The following is a 20,916-nucleotide window of genomic DNA, read 5'->3' as shown; positions in this document are numbered from 1 at the left end:
CTGATCAATTATTGTATTGATCACTTGACTTGCCGTTGTGGTACTGGTACCAATATTAGAAGAAACCCCTTCCTGTCCATCACTCTTAGCCACAAAAGAATAATAGATATAGAAACCAAGAAATAATATTCAGAAGACACTATAGAATTACAAAATTGCAGCGAAATTGCAATAATTCATGACTCAATCAGACAGTGAACAAAAATAATGATCTAGATACATTTTCTTGGATCGATATAACACTAATTTGACTTTAGAAATGTTCTAATACCATGATGAATATAACGAGTTCATGGATAAGATCTTGTATGATGCTTAGAGAAACTAATATGCTACAAAGAGGTAGCAATACAATAGGAAGAATAGAGAAAGAGAAAAAGAGAATGTAGAGTAGAGAAGAGTGAATTATTATTCATTGATTGAGTTAAAGTTAATATACAAGTGATATATACAGATATAGTAGTGATAACTAACTCCTAACAACTAGATAATCTAACTACTAAGTGATCTATAACTAACTATAACTAACATCTATGACATGTAACTATGTTAGCTACGTTTGGTATTAGGCTTGTTAAAGGGATAGTTTAAGATCTTCCATTCAGCTCATTACTCAACGAATTACATACTTTTAGTTCCAAAGGTTTGACAGTTCAAAATACCAATCGTCTGTATATCGATCTCATCTCAAACATTCAGTGAAAACCTGTAAATTTATCAACACCAAACTTTCTTCATCTAGTGTTAAAAATGCATCATATCTTAATTTTACCTACCCATTTGTGCATGTAGTCTACATTTCACTAACTTGTCATAATTTTCCCAATTTTCTAAATGGACACTTGTGAATTCAATTATGGTGTTTTCAAAATTATTGGGTGATTTAGGGATCAGAAAGACACATCTTTTAACAAACAATTTTCATGTTGAATTTAGGGAGCCTTCGAGCAACGTCAAAGATGTCTCCGTGATAGTTGTAGGTCACATGTTAGAGCTCGAAAAATAGTACTAATGCTTTCATGTAGACAATCTACATCACACCATTGGGCTCGATTCTCTTTGCCAAATTTTCATGTTGAATCCTAGGGAGCCTTAAAGCAACATTAAAGTTTTCTCCATGTTAGCTATAGGCTACGAGTTTCAGCCATGGCAATAGTCACTAATACTTCCATGTAGACTATCTATATCACACCTTAGGGGCCTAGTGCCCTTTTCTCAATTTTCATGTTGAATTTTGGGGAGCCTCGGAGTTGTCTTCATGTTAAGTATAGGTCACGGATTTAAATCATGAATATAGTCATTAATGCTTTGGATTAGGATAGGCTATCAACGTCACTTCCCTTGGGGCCTTGTTCCCTTTGCCCAATTATCATTTTAAATCCTGGTGAGCGTCGGAGCAACATTCAAATTGTCTCCATGTTAGCTATAGGGCATAGGTTTGTCATAGAAATAGTCACTACTGCTTGTATTAGGGTAGACTCTTACATCACACACCTTGGGACACGGTGCCCTTTCCTAATTTTCATGTTCAATTCGAGCAGCGTAGTTGATATCCAAGATACTGGATAATTTAATCATTTCCTTGGAATTTAGAACAGAGGGTTTTTTTAGAAGAGAGTTTTTCAAATTTGAAAATCCATAAAGAAAAAATTAAATACCACTTACAAAACTCTTAACCTTTTTTCAAGTGAAATGCATGTTCAAATACAACTTCAATTTCCAAATATCATTTTTCTAACTTCTTTTTTCAAAAACTCTTTTTTCATGTTTCAAACAAAATTATGTCCAACTAAATGTTCTTCTTAAGTGGGTGAAAAAATATTAAATACAAATAATAGGGACCGCAGGTAATTTTTTTTATCCGTTTGTCTAGAAATTAGGATGAAATTCCTAACTTGAAGTTTTTGGTTATGTTTGGTGTTCACTAGCAGTCTGTTTAATATATGGTTAGAGCAAAATAATTCATATACCCGGCTTCAACTAGTTTCAGATTGGGAAGTAGAATTAGTTGATTTGCATGATCATTGTAACTTGAAGTTAAATTCCTGCTTGCACACATTTTACTTCACGTCATTTCAATCAGAGAAAGTTTGGCTCACATGAGCATGGGAACCTAAAAACTTTCTTTCTTATTGCTTCCCTAAATTTTCTCTAATGGAGCTTAAAAATAGTTTAATTGGTTTCTCTCTGACGCCTTCTTCAGTGAATTGGATTACAAGACTTGATATTTAGACTTTTTCATTCTAATACTCAGTAATTTGGATTCTCTAACACTAGACGTTCTCTATATCTTTTGCCAACGTAAAGTCTCTTAGGACACTGAAGAGAGTCTTAGCAAACCGGCAACATAATTTAAATATTAATCTCGGTGATCTATTGCCTTGATTTTGCTCTATTGATTAGTATTGGAGATAAAGATTTGGTGAACAAGTGAGGTTATGCAGGTTATTGTGACATCTCATATTTCCCGAATGATTAACAGATTCAGCCCTTCAGGCATGACAAGATTGCAAATTCTAGATAGTGAAGAATGGTGAGGATGTTGACGGAATTTGCCTGTGGTTAGTGCTAACTTTTGAATTGAGCAACTTTTATCACAATGGAAACCTTGTACCGTAGGTTTGTGGATAATACTTACATTGGAATCAATTTTACTATACATTTGGTTCTGAAAATCAAGTTGTGGTCAATGCATATATCTTAGAGTTACCTTGTTTTTTTTCTTTATTCTGGTTCAGTGGGGCTTTCAGAAGACCAAACGATAGATCCAAACTTGTTATAACAACAATGATGGGAATGGTGTTTGGATATTTTATTAGCATTTCATCTCCATATGTTTCTCTAACAAAGGTAAGGTTGCCCAATCTTTCAATATCTGCTCTGATATTGATTAAGAAACTTTTGTCATTCCTTATAAATTTTTCTTTTGTGTCTTTTGTAGATTAGTTTACCTTCAAATCATATATCATCTCTAGCCTTTGGCGATGACCATTGTAGACCTTCTACTGAACGTTTTTTTGCAGAGAATCTTGTAACTCTACAGGTACTTATTTCACATGGATACTCTACACTACTCTTACCTTCAGCTCCAGTTTATTGATTTATTTGTATAATCATCTGATGGAATCTTTTTAAATAATGTTAATTTGGCCAGTGAAGTCATGCAAATCTCTTAGTATCTGCATCGTTCTCCCTTGTGGTGTTGAATATTGAACACTTGTAAATTCCAAGTAAACAAATCAAAAGTCAAATGGATCAATTGTGCTATTACTGCTTCTAAGTGTATGATTCTAGCATTATGTCGATAAATATCTCCTTTAAAAACTAACAACTCTTGTACCTTTTCCTTTTCATTGATGTCTTTTGTCTTAACTATAATGGAAGTCATTATTTCCTGCGTTTGCAGAATGTTTCTTATCTGGTGTCTAGACAAAATATTGTATTTTGACCTTTTGTCATGCCAGTCCTGGACCTAATAGCTAGATAGGCTTCTTAGAACAATTCTTTGAAGTTTACCTGGCTCTAGAAGACGTGCAGATATATTTTCTTGGTTGTTTTCAGTTAGGCCGTTCTGCTCCTATTTCTTAATTATAGTTTCTGACAGTGAATGTTGTGTTCACTCTCTATAATCAAAGTTGGTAAGTTTTTGAGACAATAAGGTCTTAACGTAGCAGTTAAATTGCGCCCTATCTGCCTTGATATTTTTCTTGTAGTTCCTGAGGGAACCATCGGTCTACATAACTTTTATTTCCTACTTAATTGGTTTGGAGGTTAAAAATAATTGTCTTCATACAAAAGTTGCAACTAGGAAAACTATTTCCAGAGAAGGCTTTCCTTGCCAATCTGCCTAGCTTAAGCCTTGGGCAAATAAAAAGCAAGAAAGGTTCCCATTAATAGAGAATAATCAATTTTGTAGTCTTTCTAGATTGGATTTGATAGTATTTGCTTTTAGCTTGTCCTTGACCGCAGAGCGAAGAACCATGCTAATGGTTTAGATCTTCCCATCTATTGTAACTTTCTTAACTGCAAAAGTTTGAATAAACACAAACATCTATGCAAGAAAACTCATTATCGAAACGAAATTGTAGGAGAAATAGTTGGGAGTATTTTAAATGGTAAAAGCCTTCTTTTAGGCAGCTGTTGGATCTCAAAAGTTGAGTTTCTTATAGATATTCAGTCACCATTTTCCTGTGGTCTAGATGATATCCAATTAGATGTTTAAAGTTCATTAGAGAATTCAGGATAGTACTAATCAATTGTTTCAACGTTATATTAAAGAAGTGAAATATGTCTAATGAGAGAAGAAAAATTTTCTTGGCGTCGACATAAATATAGAAATATTAAAAGTTATGGGATCTACCGCAGTATTAATATGATGAAACTTGTGGAATGCTAATAGAGTAAGATGTGGGGACATTAAAAGGTGATGAAGAATCAATTTGAATTCGTTCATGATAAATAAAGGGAGGTTATATATCGGTAAAAAAGATTGTAATTCTAATTCATAAGAAGAGGGAGAAGGTTCTCAACATGATATTCATTGAACTAGATTAATATCGTATGATAAAATGTGAAGAAGAATGTGTTGCGGATGCTTGAGAAGAAAGGAGTGTAAATAAATTTTTGAATTCCATAAAAGAATGTACGAAGAAGCAATTATAACATTGAAGGCAATACAGAGTTCCTGTGGAGCTGCCTAGGGGTTTGGACTTTTATCTTTATGTACAGACAACTGGATATAGTAACACCAGAATCAAAAGCACTATTTGGCGATTGAGACATTCTTATGGAAGCAGATCTCATTTTCTGAAGTGTCCAAACTTCTTGTTACTGGTTCAATAACAAGCCTGGTGGTTTCTTGAAGAATTAAGAGAAACTTGTGGATACACTTTTTGATTACATGATTATTTTCTGTACGCAAGGAGATTATGCTATATGTTTCGGCTGCCGTGATACACTTGAGGTAAGAACATCTCGAAAATGTTATTCCATTTAATTTTCTAGATATATGTGTTGGATAATAAAATTTTGAGATCGAAAAATAAGTAATCAAGACAATAAAAATATTGCAACAATCGTTTTATTGATTTCAATAAGTGAGTGTTACAATTTCTATAAATCCTCTGATTCGCCTTTTCAAATATAAATTCAAGAGTTTAAAGCTTGATCTTGAATTTAAGCTTGATTTGTTGATTCGAGGGACTTGATCTTGACTTGTGCTTGAATTCAAGGGCTTTTGAGCTTGTTCTTAATATTGCAGTCTTGATCTTGAATCTTGATGAACTTGATTTGAATGCTTGAGCTCTGTAGAGAAATTGCAGCATTTGATCCACAATCTTTCTCTTGCTTCTTGTTAGAGTTCTGGGGACCTTTTTCTGAATTATTAGACCCTTTTTATAGTTGTGGAAAAGGAAAGTCATGATGAATATGGATTTGCTTTGACCATTCAGATTTAAGTGACATAACACCTTTTATGGGTTTTTGATTTCACTAGGCCTGCTACATCATTTTGACATGTGGCATGGTCTTATTAGCTCTTTCACTTGGCATGCCACGTTATTTGACACCTAACGCTTATTTGGGCCTCTAGAATATAACAATATCTTGGGCTTAACAAAGTGAATTTATCATTTATAGCCCAAATCAATGGACTAGCCCAATAAAAGTTGGACTTTAATTAAATCCATACATGTTTGAACTTAAATAATTCAGGGACTTTAACCCTGAATTTTATCATGCTAAAAATTTTAGATTTGTGCGTCTTCACTTAAATTTTCATATCTTGAAGCAGGAATGTCGAAATTCCAAGCCGCTTGATTCTTGTGAAACTAGACACAAAGATCTATAGCATATCTGGAATTCATAATTTAATACTTTAGAGATTAGTTTAGGTATTATCCCAAAATCAGTATTGAGCTTTGATGCATCAGCAATTTCAAATTTATGCAATGTCACCAAAAAAATTATATAACAATGTGAGAGTATCGAAATTATGATCTGCTTAATTTTATAGATCTTGAAAACATGCATATATAACATATCCAAAATTTGAATTTCAACACTTCTTGGACTGTTCTAGACGATTTTCTGAAGTCGATCTTATATGTTGTCCGACAGAGGATTTCAGATTTGCATCACCTCATCAGATAATTTATTTCTTGATGTGGGACCATCACCACCAAAGAGTGTTTTGATTGCTTCAAACTAGATTTCGAGGGCTTTATTTTCATCAATCCATCTTGTCTCAATCCAAGTTGGTTATATACAACTTTCAAGATCGCAACGCTTTGACAGGTAATATCCTTTCTATTTATGTTTTTACTTTCTTTCTTGTTTCATTAATTTTTTGCAAGGTTGAAACAAATATGCAACAATCGGCTTAAGGTACAAAAGTTAAAATTTCCCTCCGTACACCTTAAGACCAACCAATTTGGCTTTAAGATGGTGACTATACAACAATCAACTTAGGGTACGAGAGTTTAACTTCGCCTCCATACACTCTAAGACCGATCAATTTGACTTTAAGATGGTGGCTATGCAACAATCGGCTTAGAGTGCGAGAGTTTAACTTTGTCTCCATACACTCTAAGACCGACCAATTTGACTTCAAGATGGTGGCTTTGCAACAATTGGCTTAGGTGCGAGAGTTTAACTTTGCCTCCGTATACTCTAAGAACGACCAATTTGACTTTAAGATGGTGGCTTCACAACATTCGGGTTAGGGTGCTAGAGTTTAACTTCATCTCCGTACACTCTAAGAATGGCCAATTTGACTTCAAGACTGTCCCTTTACATAACAAATTCATCTAAATGCCAGCTTATGGTGCAAAGAGGCATATTTTATCCACCTTAAGGCATGAAAATTTTGATATTCGTTTAAGAATAAACACATAAGGGGCCAGCTTAAGGTGCAAAGGGACAAATCTTGTCCACCTTAAGGCATGAAAATTTTGATATCCTTTTAAGGATAAACCCGTGGGAGGCCAGCTTAATGTGCAAAGGGACGAATTATGTCCACCTTAAGGCATGAAAACATTTGAGATCCTTTTAAAGATGAACCTATGAGAAGGAAGCTTAAGGTGCAAAGGGATACATCTTATCCACCTTAAGGCATGAAAACTTTAAAGGATAAACATGTAAGAGGCCAGCTTAAGGTGAAAAGGGACAAATCTTGTCCACTTTAAGACATTGAAATTTTGATATCCATTTAAAGATAAACCCATTAAAGGCCAGCTTAAGGTGTAAAGGGACAAATCTTGTCCACCTTAAGGTATGAAAACCTTTAAGGATAAACACGTAAGAGGCCAGCTTAAGGTGCAAAGAGACAAATCCTGTCCACCTTAAGGCATGAAAATTTTGATATCATTTTAAGGATAAATTCGTTAGAGGCCAGCTTAAGGTGCAAAGGGACAAATCTTGTCCACCTTAAGACATAGAAACTTTTAAGGATAAACATGTAAGAGGTCAGCTTAAGGTACAAAGGGACAAATTTTGTCCACCTTAAGGAATGAAAATTTTGAGATCATTTTAGTTGTAGGCTTGGAGAACTTTGGCATTCCAAATCCCATTGAAGTAATGAGAATAGTTTTATACTTGGTGTTTGTATGGCGGATACTGCAAGAACATTTTTTTTACTCATACAACTAAACTCAAAATGAAATTCTAAGCGCCTACGTACCTCAGAGAAGAGGATCAAGTAACAACGTAGTTCTGGGTGAGTGTTTTTTTTACAACCTAACTTTTGCTTAGACCGCCTTTTTTGGGGTTTTAAACCTAACGGACTTTTTTTATTTTTTTAATCCGTACACAGTTTATACTCTTGCGGGTCAGGAGTGAACATGTAGTTCATACTCATGCCTAAGGATTTTCATCTTCCTTCAAAGATAATATTTCTTCAAGAACTTGGTGTTGATAGGGCCGATTTTTACTCCATCTGCATTGACAAGCTTGTAAGCACCATTTGAACATGCCTCTTGTACAATATATGGTCCATCCTACTTTGGGGTGAATTTGCCCCTAAATTCACGAGAAGAAATAATGGGTCTTCTTACTGGAAGAACTTGATCTCCAACTTGGAAGCACCTCAAGTAAACTCTTTTATTGAAAACCAAGATAGTCAGGCTTGGTAACATTCAAGATTTTGCTGAGCCTCTAGCCTCTTTTCATCAAGAGGTTCTAATTCTACAAGAAGAAATTTAGCCTTTTCTTCATCAGTGATCCCTTCTTGAATAGCCAGTCTTAAAGAAGGTATTTGACCCTCAAGTGGCAGGACAGCTTCAACTCCAAAAGCAAGCGAATATGGGATTATTTGTGTTGGTGTGCGGTAAGTTGTTCTATATGACCATAAAGTTTCTTCCAATCATTCAAGCCTATCTCGCTTGGACTTGGAGATGAATTTCTTCAATAGATTTATAAAGTCTTATTAAACTCTTCGGCTAGACCATTAGCAGCAACATGGTACAGAGAAGACTTGCGCTTCTTGAAGCCAAAAAGATCGGAGATCTTGTTCATCAATTGTTATCAAATGGCTTACCGTTGTCGGTTATTATATATTGAGGGATTCCAAAGTGGTAGATGATATTCACTTGGATGAAATTCACAACATTCTCCTTCTTTACTTCTTTGAGAGCAACAACTTCAACCCATTTTGAGAACTAATTTACTGCGGCTAAGATGTATAAGTGTCCACCAGAATATTTTGGTAGTGGACCAACAATATTCATTCCCCAAGAATTTAATGGCCAAGATGCTATAGTATGAAATTCGTATGAAATTGACAAGCTTTGCATCTTCTAAAATAGTTCAAGAAATCTTTCACCATCGTTGGCCAATAGTATCCCATCCTATTTAATGTAAAAATGAAACTTCGGTCCAGACTGATGTGATCCACAAAATCCTGAGTGCGCTTCTTGAAAATCTTAAATTGTTTCTTTCTCTTCCAAGCATCGCAAGAGTATTTCTCTAAATGATCTTTTGTATAACGTGTCATTATAGTAAAGAAAGTGAGGTTCACGATAATGAATGTCCGTCTTTCTCCTTGGATTTTCGAGAAGTATCCCATAACATAAATAATCAATAATAGGTTTTCGTCAATCTTCTTTTATAGTTTCAGACACAGAAACGAGGTAGTCAACCTTATTTTCTACATCCTCATTTGATGAAGGTGCTACCCATTCTGGCGGATAGTAACTCGTGTCTGATTTGGAAGAGTTAGGCTTGAGGCCAAAGTAGCTAGGGCATCGATTTACTTATTTTCTTTCCTTGGCACATGTTGGAGGGTTACTTCTCCAAGCCACCCCTTCAACTTCAGTGCATAATCATGATATGGTCGTTGATCAGGATTTCTAACTTCATAGCTTCCCAAAAGTTATTTAATCACCAATTGAGAGTCACTAAAGACTTGTAATTGCAGTTGTTTCATATCATCTTCTATCTCAAGTCTAAGTATTAACGCTTGATATTCAGCAATATTATTGGAGCGACGATTTATTAGGGTAAAAGAGTATGGGATGACTTCTTTTTATGGAGTAACGAACACCATACCGACACCAGCTCTATCTCGATGTGAGGCACCATTAAATTACATATTCCATGGGGGCGTGGATTCAATAACCATTGTATTTTCATCAGGAAGTTCATCGCTCAGATCCCAATCATCAGGTATCCAGTGGTCTGACAAGAACTCAGCTAATGCTTGTCTTTTTACGGCTTTTTGGGGAATATACATAATCTCAAACTATTTAAATTAAAGGTATCATCTTGCAAGTCGGTCACTAAGTACTGATTTCAACATTACAAACTTGATGGGATTCGCCTTAGACCCAAGAAGAACAACATGAGCCTAAAAGTAGTACTTCATCTTTTGAATTGAGATGGCTAATGTCAAAAATAACTTTTTGATTGGAGAATACTTTAGCTTATTTGGTGTCATCATTCTTCTTATATAGTAAAGAGAGTTCTCTTTACCCTCAATATTTTCTTGAGCTAGTAGTGCTCCAACTGACCTCTCATGTTCCGCGATATAGATTATCAATCGTTTCTCAGGTATAGGTGCCGCAAGAATTGGTGGATTCATTAAGTATGATTTGATACTCTCAAAGGCATTACTACAAGCTTGGTCCCATTATAAGGCGACTAAATGGTTGACATTTTCCAGCTAGGTTTGAGATAAACCTCTTTAAATATACTAGCCTTCCTTGAAGGCTTTTTAACTCATGAATGTTTCGTGGCTCGGGCATCTTTAAAATTGCATCGACCTTGGCTTGATCAATTTTAATTCCTTAGTGTCACACAATAAAGCCATGAAATTTTCTATAAGTAACTCCAAAGGTACACTTTAATGGATTCATCCTAGTTGATATCTTCGAAGTAACTCGAATACCACTCTTAGGTCTTTTAAGTGGTCATCTCTCTTTCTTGACTTCACCACCAGATCATCTATGTATCATTCAATATTTTTATGTAGTAGTCCATCAAAAGATATTTTACATAGCCCTTTGATAAGTAGATCCAATGTTCTTCAAACCAAAAGGCATCACCTTGTAGCAATAAATACCTTTGGGCGTATGAAATGCAATGAGTTCTTTATCTCTTGTTGCCATGCAGATTTGACTATAGCCGGATGAACTATCCATGAAGAATATTGCCTCATAACCAATGGTGGCATCGATCATCAACTCTGGTATAGGGATTAGAACATCATCCTTAGGGAAGGAATTGTTCAAATCACGAAAGTCAACACAAACTCGAATTTAGCCATTTCTCTTCCGTACTAGAACAATACTTGAAATCCACATTGGATATTTGACTTCACAAATAAAATCAGCTTCAATGAGTTTGTTAGCTTTATTTTTAATCAATGGAACCAACTCTGGCCTAAAGCATCTTTGGACTTACTTAACAGGACGAGCATTATTCTTGACCGCCAAGTAATGGACTGCTACTTTTGGATCTAAGCCAGGAATTTTCTTATAACTCTAAACAAAGACATCCATATATTCTTTGAGTATGTCCATATAAGCGATTTTCTCCTCCACTTATAGAAATGCACTCAGTAAGTTGGTCTTTGGTCTTCATCGGATCCAAGATTAACTTTCTTAAAGGGATCTATTGTGGCCTTTACTCCTTTTTCAAGTTGTGATGGAACATCTCCAGCATCTTCCTCATCTTGAGAATTATTATCGTTAATGGATATGTGGTAGCACTAGAAATTTTCTTCCATTGCTTTATCAACCTTCATTTGGGATGATACCTTATTCCCATTTTGGGGTGTAACATGATATGAGAAGCCTAAAATTTCTTTGTCTTCCTCATATTCCTTGGTATAAACCATAGTATGAGCCTTTGCTTTTAATACCTCATTGCATAAAACTACCATTTCTGTCTGGCGCCTCATTTTATAAGGAATCAAGCTTTGAAAATCCTTCTGGATTTTAAGTAAAGAGTGCATCATCGTGCTTTGATGACTTCTATGACCCTTGTAGTTTTTTTCTTATTTAGAGGTCCAAACCTTTCAAACACGAAAGTTCTTGCAGTTGATTCTCCAAGTCAGTCAAAGACAGAAGGTCTTTTGTTGGGTGTAGTAGACTCTTTTTCTACAATGATATAGTTACTAACTGTCTTTCTTATGGAGATGCGAATCATAGGTAACTGTGTGTATCCTATGCCTTCACGTGCCTGCCTGATTGTACCTTCCGACGAAAGATTTCCCAACCTTGATGGCTCATTAGGATTATATCCAGCCTTTACAAATAGCTTTTATACATTTGGTTGAAGCCCTATTTTGTATGCTTCATAGGGAGTGTTATATCTTGTGGCGCATTTTGACCCATAGATTCTCCAAGTAGTCTTGAGGATGGATTTATTGCTTCAATCCTCCTGATAGGTAAAGTTATCCCCTTTAGCACATTTTCTTGGCATTAGATGGGTGATCTTTCTCTTTTTACACCTTTGGTATGTATCAAAGAATAGGAGTTGCCTTCTTTTTCAAAGGTGCAACGCTTTATTTATTTGAAGTGAAGAAGGGCTTCTTAGTGGCGACTTTTTCGATAGTCACCACGACCTTCTTAGATACAAGATCATCACACTTGTTCTTGGTGATATCTTCAACCCTTTTCTCATTCACAACATAATTCTTTACGTACAATTTTGCATCGGCAAAATGTGACTCAACTTTAGTGAATTGCTTATGATCGACAACTATCTTTCTTTCCACTCCGCCTTTGAGGTACTTTAAGCATTAATAGTAAAAAAATGAGATAATTTTATTCTCGTATACCTAAGGCCTACCAAGTAATATATTGAATAAAGTTTTGGCATCGATCACATGTATCAATGCATTTGATTGAAAATCATCCATACGAATCCCCAACTTGACAGCTCTCATGGCCCTTTGGCCCCCTTGGTTGAAGCCTTGGATCATTATACGGCTTTCAGCCAGTTTATTGGTAGCAATGTTAAGTTTCTTCATTGTACGAATAGGTAGGATGTTAACTCCAGATCTCTCATCAATCAAGATTTTATTTATCTTCTTTCCTATAACATGACCTACCATGTACAAGGGACTATTGTATAGGTTTCCTCCAAGTAGAAGATCGTTATTTATAAATATGATTTTTGTATCACATACATGTGCCTCTTGGCCAAGAGTATCAGCAAGATTTTCAGAAGATGAAGGAACTTCTATGGGTATATTTTTACCATTTTACCCCCTCTTTGGTAGTATTAAAATAAGATACCTCAAGGTTGACTTAGCAGTATTTACAAGAAACCAACTTGGTAAGAATTCTTTCAATGTTATTAGACACCATGGTTTATGGTAGTGAAGGTCAATTACCGTCGTCTTCTTCGAAAGCTCAGCCAATTTTTGTTTCTTTGGTTTCTTTAACATCCTCCTTTTAGTTGGCTTCTCGGACAACTCATTTCATAGACTCGTTTTCCTACGTCTGCGCCTGGTCACCAGAGTCTAACCTTCATCTCACCTTCAGGATCTAATAGTTTTTTATTATGTTCTTCAGTACATATTTGGACAGGATTGAGCGAGCCAAAAGTTATAAATATTTGATGAGAACTGGCCGTCTCATCATCGGAGAAGATCTTCTTCTCGTTTGCCAGTTGCATGACTTTGTCTGTAAAGACAAAGCACTTTTTAAGAGGGTGAATCACAAGACTATGATATTTGAAATAATTAGTGTCATTGGTCCTTCCATTTTCGTTGGGCCGCTACATCTCTGGGAGTTCAATAAGCTTATGCTCAAGGAGTTCATCGAATATCTTAGCAATATCAGAATCAAGGAAGGGATATTCCTTTTCTTGCATCTCCTATAAAGTTTTTTGATTTGGACGTGCTCCAGAAGTCATCTTCACACTTTTCTTCTTGCTCACCTTCATGGTGACCTTTACAAGAGACACGTCAATATTCATTGATTCCTTATTGTTATTTTTTAGGACAAACTTGCCCCATCTTTTGGGTTCCTGCTTATCTTTTCCTCTTCGAGGGTCATGGATAGGCTCTGCCCCTTTTTCAGTAGAAGACATGCTCAAATCCATGTCGTGAGAACAGGTAGCTAACTCTTTAAAGGATTTAGTCTTAATTCCTTGCAAGATGTAGAAAAGCTTCCAGTGCATCCATTAGACGTACATCTCTATTGCAGAAGCTTTGTTGAGCCTATCTTTTAAATTTAGGCTAGAATTTCTCCATTGTGTAATGACATCAATGACTGGTTCGTCCTTTTTTACCGAGTATTAGTGAGCTCTACCATGATCACTATACGTCTTGTGCTATAAAAACGATTCAGGAACTCCTTGCTCCAATTACTCCCAACTATCGATTGAGTTAGGCTCAAGATCCATATACCAATCAAAGGCATTTCCCTTTAGGGAATGAACAAAATGTTTGATAAGATAGTCACCGTAAGTTCCAAAATTATAACATATCTTAGCAAAGTATGCAACATATTGTTTTGGGTTCCCTTTGTCCTCAAATTGTTAAAATTTGTGGGGTTGATAGCCTGCAGGCATTTTGAGGCTATCTATTCTTGAAGTGTAGGACTTGGCATACGCAAGGGAAGACTCGGTGACAACATCATAATTGTCTTTTAGGGTCCCTTCAATTGCTCAATCGAGATCTTTCCTCAGAAGAAACTTGTACTTCTTTAGTTGGTGGTGTTTGTTTCACAAGATGTTCTATCTCATGAGCCTCTGGGGATTTTCTAGGAGAATGGATAAACTCTCCATCTATCAGGCCTTCCATCCTATCCATTATCTTATCAATCCGAGCATCTTGATTCTGAACATAATTGGTAGGCCCTCATTTGCCTTTGTTAGATTTGCAAGTTGCTCCTTCATAGATGAGGCATCAGTAACCATTGCTTGCATGATCACCAGAGATGTTGGAGAGTAACATAGATTATCGTATAGTTGATCTTTGAAGTGCTCAGCTTATGCAGTTTAAGTGGAGATGTCACGTTTGTTGAACGACCATCACTCTTTACGCCAAAGTATTTGGAACCGAAATGTCCGAGTAGAGCTAGAGTCTTCTTAAGCGATTCCACCACACTACTTCCTCTTTTCGAAGCACTTGCATTGGACTTCGTTCTTTTTAATGTAGAATATCCAAAAATTGGAGTTGGTGCAGACGACACTGGATCTAGCAAGCCTGCCTTGCTCCTTGTGACAGCTCCCAATCTTCCAAAAATAACACCAAGGATGCTTTCTACTTCAACAAAAAACTTTGAATCCACAGCCTTGGAAGTAGTTGATTGAGAGTTAACCTTCTTGGAAGTCATTTCGTTGTTCTTAAACTTTGAAGTATGAAAAGTTGAGATGAGAGGTAGAGATTGTCCTACTAGGCATGCCAGAATTTGTTTGATAATAAAATTTTGAGATAAAAAAATAAGTATTGATAATCCTCTGATTGCCTTTTCAAATTTAAATTCAAGGTCTTAAAGCTTGATCTTGAATTTAAACTTGATTTGTTGATTCGAGGGACTTGATCTTGACTTGTTCTTGAATTCAATGGCTTTTAAGCTTGTTCTTAATATTGCGGTCTTGATCTTGAATCTTGATGAACTTGATTTGAAAGCTTGAGCTTTGTAGAGAAATTGCAGCATTTGATGCACGCTTTCTCTTGCTTCTTGTTAGAGGTCTGAGGACTTTTCTCTGAATTATGAGATCCCTATTTATAGTTGTGGAAAAGGAAGAGTCATGTTGAATATGGACTTCCTTTAATTAATCAGATTTAAGTGATATGACACCTTTTATGGCCTTTTGATTCCTCTAAGTCTGCTGCGTCATTTTGACATGTGGTATGGTTCTATTGGCTCTTTCACTTGACTTGGCATGCCATGTAGTTTGACACGTGAAGCTTATTTGAGCATCTAGAATATGATAATATCTTGGGCTTAGCAAAGTAGGCTCATCATTTATAGCCCAAACCAATGGGCTAGCCCAATTAAAATTGAACTTTAATTAAATTCATACATGTTTGGACTTAAATAATTAATCCAATTATATTAATCCACAATATTTATTTGGGACTAATCTATTTTGAATTTAACATAATCTTAATTTCGTACTAATTTTAATTTAATAAAATTTTGTTGTCGATAATATGTTCCAACAAATCCTCGATGTGCAGAGTCCTTGCCACCAAGGATTATAGTCCCTGAATCAGATCTTTATTTGAGAAGGTTGTGGGGTGAACCAAGTAAGGTATGATGCAGATATATCGATAATCATAAGTTAACTCCAACTTTGGAAAAAGACAAAACAAAGAAGAAAATGAAAAGAAATATATGCTCATTATTTAGTGTAGGATACCTGCAATTGGCACTTCTGAAAAAAAAGGGATGCTTCCAGTGCCATTAGGACATTTGCATTAACTGAAAGGGCACGGGCATAGGTTGTCATAAAATTTCCCACATTTATTTTTTGTGTTTTGCTTTCTGGTGTTACTTTATTTAGGTGCAGTTATCATATAAATTTTGTGAAATTATCAGGATCTAACAGTGAAGCCAAAGTACTTGCTGACATTTACTGTTGGTTTAATCTAAAATGCCAACATTGATGTAGCTGTTAAAAAGGTTTTAACAATGAAGTGATCCATTAAAATGATATCATTACTACTTGAGCTCTTTTACATAACAATGCATTCCAAGTAGTCTTATTTTCTGTGTCTTAATTAGTTTTCAGAGGACTTTCAAATTTTGCTTTTCCATTATGATGGTCGAACGAGTGAGTGGGATGAATTTGAGTGGTCCAAGCGTGCAGTTCACATTAGTGTAAGGAAGCAGACCAAATGGTACGACTTTAATTGACGTATCAGTTTTGGGATTTCCAAGTCTTATCTATCTGATGCAACAATCAAAGAATAATGTGCTGAGAGAATTGTGTTCTGTTCAAGCAGCAGCCTTTATTTGACTCCATTTATTTGTCCTACTAAGCTTATAGATTGAATGGCCAAAGGATGTTCTGGGATATAATAGCCTGTGTTCTTCTAGATTTAGTCTAATATTGGTCCTTTCTCTTTTCTTTCTCAGGTGGTATACAAAGAGATTTTTACATCCTGATGAAGTAGCTGCCTATTATTACATATTTATATGGGATGAAGATCTTGGAGTTGAGAACTTCAACGCAGAGAAGAGTGAGTTATTCCCTGGATGTTTTAGTTGGTTTCTCATTCAAAGTGAAAGTACCCCTATTTTCTCTTAAGTTGTTTAGGACTAACCTTGCCCACCTGAGTATGCCAAGTATATTAGGCTAGTTAAAAGACACGGTCACCAGATTTCCCTGCCTGGTCTTGAACCTAGAAGTGGACTAACATTGCAGATGACAAAGAGGAGGGATGATGGAGAAGTTCACAAGTAAGCCCATTCCATTGATTCTTTGTCTCTAAATTTACTTATTTTCGCTTAATTTGGATGGTACTCTGAAAATTAGCTTATGTTCATCCATGTGAAAAATTTGTGTGTGGATTGATTAGCAGGAATACTAATGAAAGACCAGGCTGGTGTAGTAATCCACGTTTGCCTCCTTGTGCAGGCTGCATAGTGCAGCGTACTCGCTCTCTCTTTCCTCCCCTCTCCCCAAAAACATAAAATTCAACCTGTTATTAAATTTTAAGATGTTAAAAAGCTTAAAAATCTAAATATTTTTGCTCTTAGTGTAGACATCGAAATTTGGTGGACTCTAAAGAATCTAATTTCTGGTAAAGTTCTTGGAGGCTGATAAAAACCTCTCTTCTTCTTGATAATCAAATACATCAAGAATCTACAAACCCTCCTTTCATGGTGATCAAACTCAAATATTCCTACATTCGAGAAATACGCCTGTAACGGCCCTCGAATTACAGAGAAAATCAAGGAGAACAGATTATACCCACATCTTTTGTCAATAAAATATTCTTATTTCTTTATATTTTTATTTGTGGTTGAAGTTTATTTTCCATAAATTAAATTATGTTGGAAACACTTAGCTCTAACTTTTATTCTTACTCCCTAATCGGTGGAACACTCTGAGCTAAAGAAACTATCACTCCACGACTAGGGCACTCTATCGAGAAATAGCCAAAGTCCCCACAACCATAACATGCCCCAAGAAATTAGTTCAGCTGCCCACAAGTTAGTCTAGACATCACAATTATCTATTGTAGGTATCTCACAATAGAACATCTTGCCAACAACTAACTAATTTTATGGGGGGTCCATAGGTAGCCTTTTCGCTTCACGTCATTATTTTTCTCTTTCTCTACTCCAAAGTGAATGTGATATAAGAGGGAGATGCCATGCCCCTCCCCAGGTCCAACCCCCAACCCTTTCTGTATATCTCTCTTATATTCATGTACAAACCAGGGTCGGCTTCAAGACACTGAAGCCAATGCTTTAGGCCCCTAATTTTTGGGCTCATTTTTAATAATTATAAGTTTATAATTCTGTAGATTTTTTTTATTAGAAAATATTGAGGAGAATTCAAGACAAATTTGACAATGGGTTTCAATTTACCTTTAACATCAAAAGAAATTTCTTTTTAATACGGCTAAATATGTTTTTAAAACATTAATAAATAGGACTAACTTAGTAGACTATATCTTGCATTTATTATATTTCTTAATGAACATGAAAAGAATTAAAATAAGTCTTGAAGGGGGCGGAGGGGCTAGAAAGTTAAGAAATATTTTACTAAGATAAAAAAAATTATATTTTTCAAATGCATATATTGCCTATAGAGTTCCTATAACAATCCCTAGCTGAAAGAAGTTTTAAAAATTTAAATTGATAAAATATTACTTAAAATCAACAACATCTCAACATAAATTGAATGAATTAGGTATATTGTCAATCGAAAAGGAATTATTTTGAGAAGATTATTATTGAATAATTTTATTCATAATTTTGCATCTCAAGAAGTTCTGAAAATCAACTTCAAATAATATATATTTGAAATTTTGCATCCCATTTGAAATTTTGCTTTAGGTCACTGGGTATATTGAGGCACCCCTGGTACAAGCTAGCTATGAATTCTACTGACCTGCCTCCGCATGTTTTTGCACATTAATATTTAGAGGCAATTAGCTTGTTTCTACTCTTCTTCAAGGTTGAATTGTGGCAACTTCACTCATTTTCCTCTTGAGTGAAGAAATTCTATTTTGTAAAAACCACTCATTTAGAAGAATTATGACTCCAGATCAAATCTTGATTATCTTTTTTTTATAGGATTTATTATACTTCTGATTTGATTTCTTGTTCAATTTTGTTGAAATAATGGCTTCTGTGTTTTCTCAATAAGCATGGTAATGTGTTTGGCATATGATTCAAGTAGTTCTCACTTGCGATCAAATCCATCGACTGACAATGTCGTTTTTATTCATTTATTGTTATAGTCCATTCAAGATGAAATTGCTATGATCATGAGTGTCTTCTACTATTTCATATACTATTTATACTAATATTTGCATATGATTCGATTATAGAATGATTTGGTGCAAGGATGAGGATTGAATTTCGCATTAAGAAGATATGTAGAGGTTATTATTTCCTAGTTCCTTTAGATACATTCTTTAATTGTAATAGAATAATGGAAAAAGACTCTGTTATGGTAAAAGCAGAGTGGCACACTAAAGAAACTAGATACAATGAAAACTTGGATAATTATCTTCTCGACGAATTTATTTGAGATATGTTGTTTTGGCAAAATTTTAATTTTCTTTTCCATGGTTTGTGCAGCCTGCTCATGAAAAAATTTGGATTGTTGATTCGCAATGGATTGAACATCAATTTGTTCCTTTTCTTTGGAGTTAAGTCAATCAATATTTATTTTCGAAAATCTACATTATTTATAAAGTAATAGTCTATCGTTATGTGGGAAAAATGCATTGTATAGAAGTGGTAATCTGAAAGTATGAAACGTAGATAAAGTAATATTACCAACGAAATTAACTCATTCGTTACAGGTAACTTGAATTTCATGGTTGCACCAAAAAATCGCCAAAAATAGGAACATCCCTTTATTTGGTATGGAAGAGTTTTTCATTGTTTCAAAGGCTCTTCTTCTCCATTCCCTCTAGAATGTTGTATTTCTTACTGCATATCCCATCTCCCATCCTAGTAGACTATAAATTTCTTGATTTGTATCCTTCTTATGAGAACTCAAATCCATGAAAGATGATGTATTAGCCTACTCGATCCCTTAATTTCATATCTATTTTTGATTTCTTCAACCAGCCATCTGATTCTAAAATGTGTAAAAGTTGAAATAAATCACCTGGAATTTCCTGAGTGCTTGAGATGGTGACAATCAAGCACTCCCATGGTGGAAGTAAATACTTAAGAAAGTAAATACTCCCATGTTGTTGGATTGCAACAACAACAACAACAAACACAGTATATTCCCACATAGTAGGGTTGCACTAAATACTTAAGAAAGTATTTTCCTTAATTAGTAGAGAACTTACTGGTTGACATAAAGAATGTCATTTTTCATGTTAAAGATGAGAGGAACTAGACATTTGGTATTTTTCTCAAAGCTTAGCTAATAAACCATGTCAACAACAAGGGCATGATGGGATGTTCAAGGACAAAACATAACGATTTATTTTTCAAATTTTTTTTCAGATCACCAATCAAACATGATAAGTAAGAAAATAAATTATTTTTTAGAAAATCCTTTCCTTCACACTAAACACACCCTCAAAAGATGTTTTGATCGAGAGAAAGGAAAGAACATGCAAAAATAACAAAGAAAATGAGAGAAGAAGAAAGGTAGAAAAGGGCAAAGGGACAATATTACTGGTTATCAAAAAAGGAGAATATTATCAATTATCAAAAAATAAGAATATTATTATAGTTTTGAATTATTAGAAGAACTAAGAATTGTATTTTTCTTAAAGGAACAGTACAAAGCATTCTGCGTTAGCAGGGTATGAGGAAAGGCAGCAAACCAAGGGTTACAAAATGTTTCATCGGATGAGGTCTCCTACCTCTGATTCTTTCCACTTGTTTATGGAAAGATCATCTTTGTTTTAATACAGTTAAAAGCTAAAAAATGAGATGAGTTAGAAGGCAAGAGGCGCAGAGAAGTTTATTTTTATTTTTTGGTAAAAGATGTTAATTTTATTGATCTCCAATTCCTCTTTAAATAGTGCTATTACAGCTAAAAATAGATTAAACTTGCCATAAAATAAAATCTATTTGCTACAAAAAATAATAACTAATCAATCTCCTACAACAAATAGGAATCCCAATTTGACTAGGAGTTATATTTTAAAAAGTTGGAGAAAAATAAAAAATAAATCATGTGTCATAAATGTATTTACATTATAGTGAATGTCTATCAAGATCTACTTTGATATCTATCAGGATTTGAAGCATCCGCCTTTTACTCAGATTAGGAGTAAATTTTTCCTATAAATAGAGGGGTTTT

The 20,916-nt window shown here is 34.9% G+C and overlaps 1 pseudogene; it reads left to right on the top strand.

Moving 5' to 3' along the window:
• The first annotated feature begins 2,599 nt into the window (after positions 1-2,599).
• LOC107874159 lies at positions 2,600-19,295 on the top strand (annotated as a pseudogene).
• Positions 19,296-20,916: the final 1,621 nt, after the last annotated feature.

The sequence above is a fragment of the Capsicum annuum genome, chromosome 6 (assembly GCF_002878395.1).
Source record: "Capsicum annuum cultivar UCD-10X-F1 chromosome 6, UCD10Xv1.1, whole genome shotgun sequence".
NCBI lineage: Eukaryota > Viridiplantae > Streptophyta > Magnoliopsida > Solanales > Solanaceae > Capsicum > Capsicum annuum.
The sequence above is the reverse complement of the archived record's forward strand: the minus strand, read 5'-3'. Positions and strand labels throughout refer to the sequence as shown.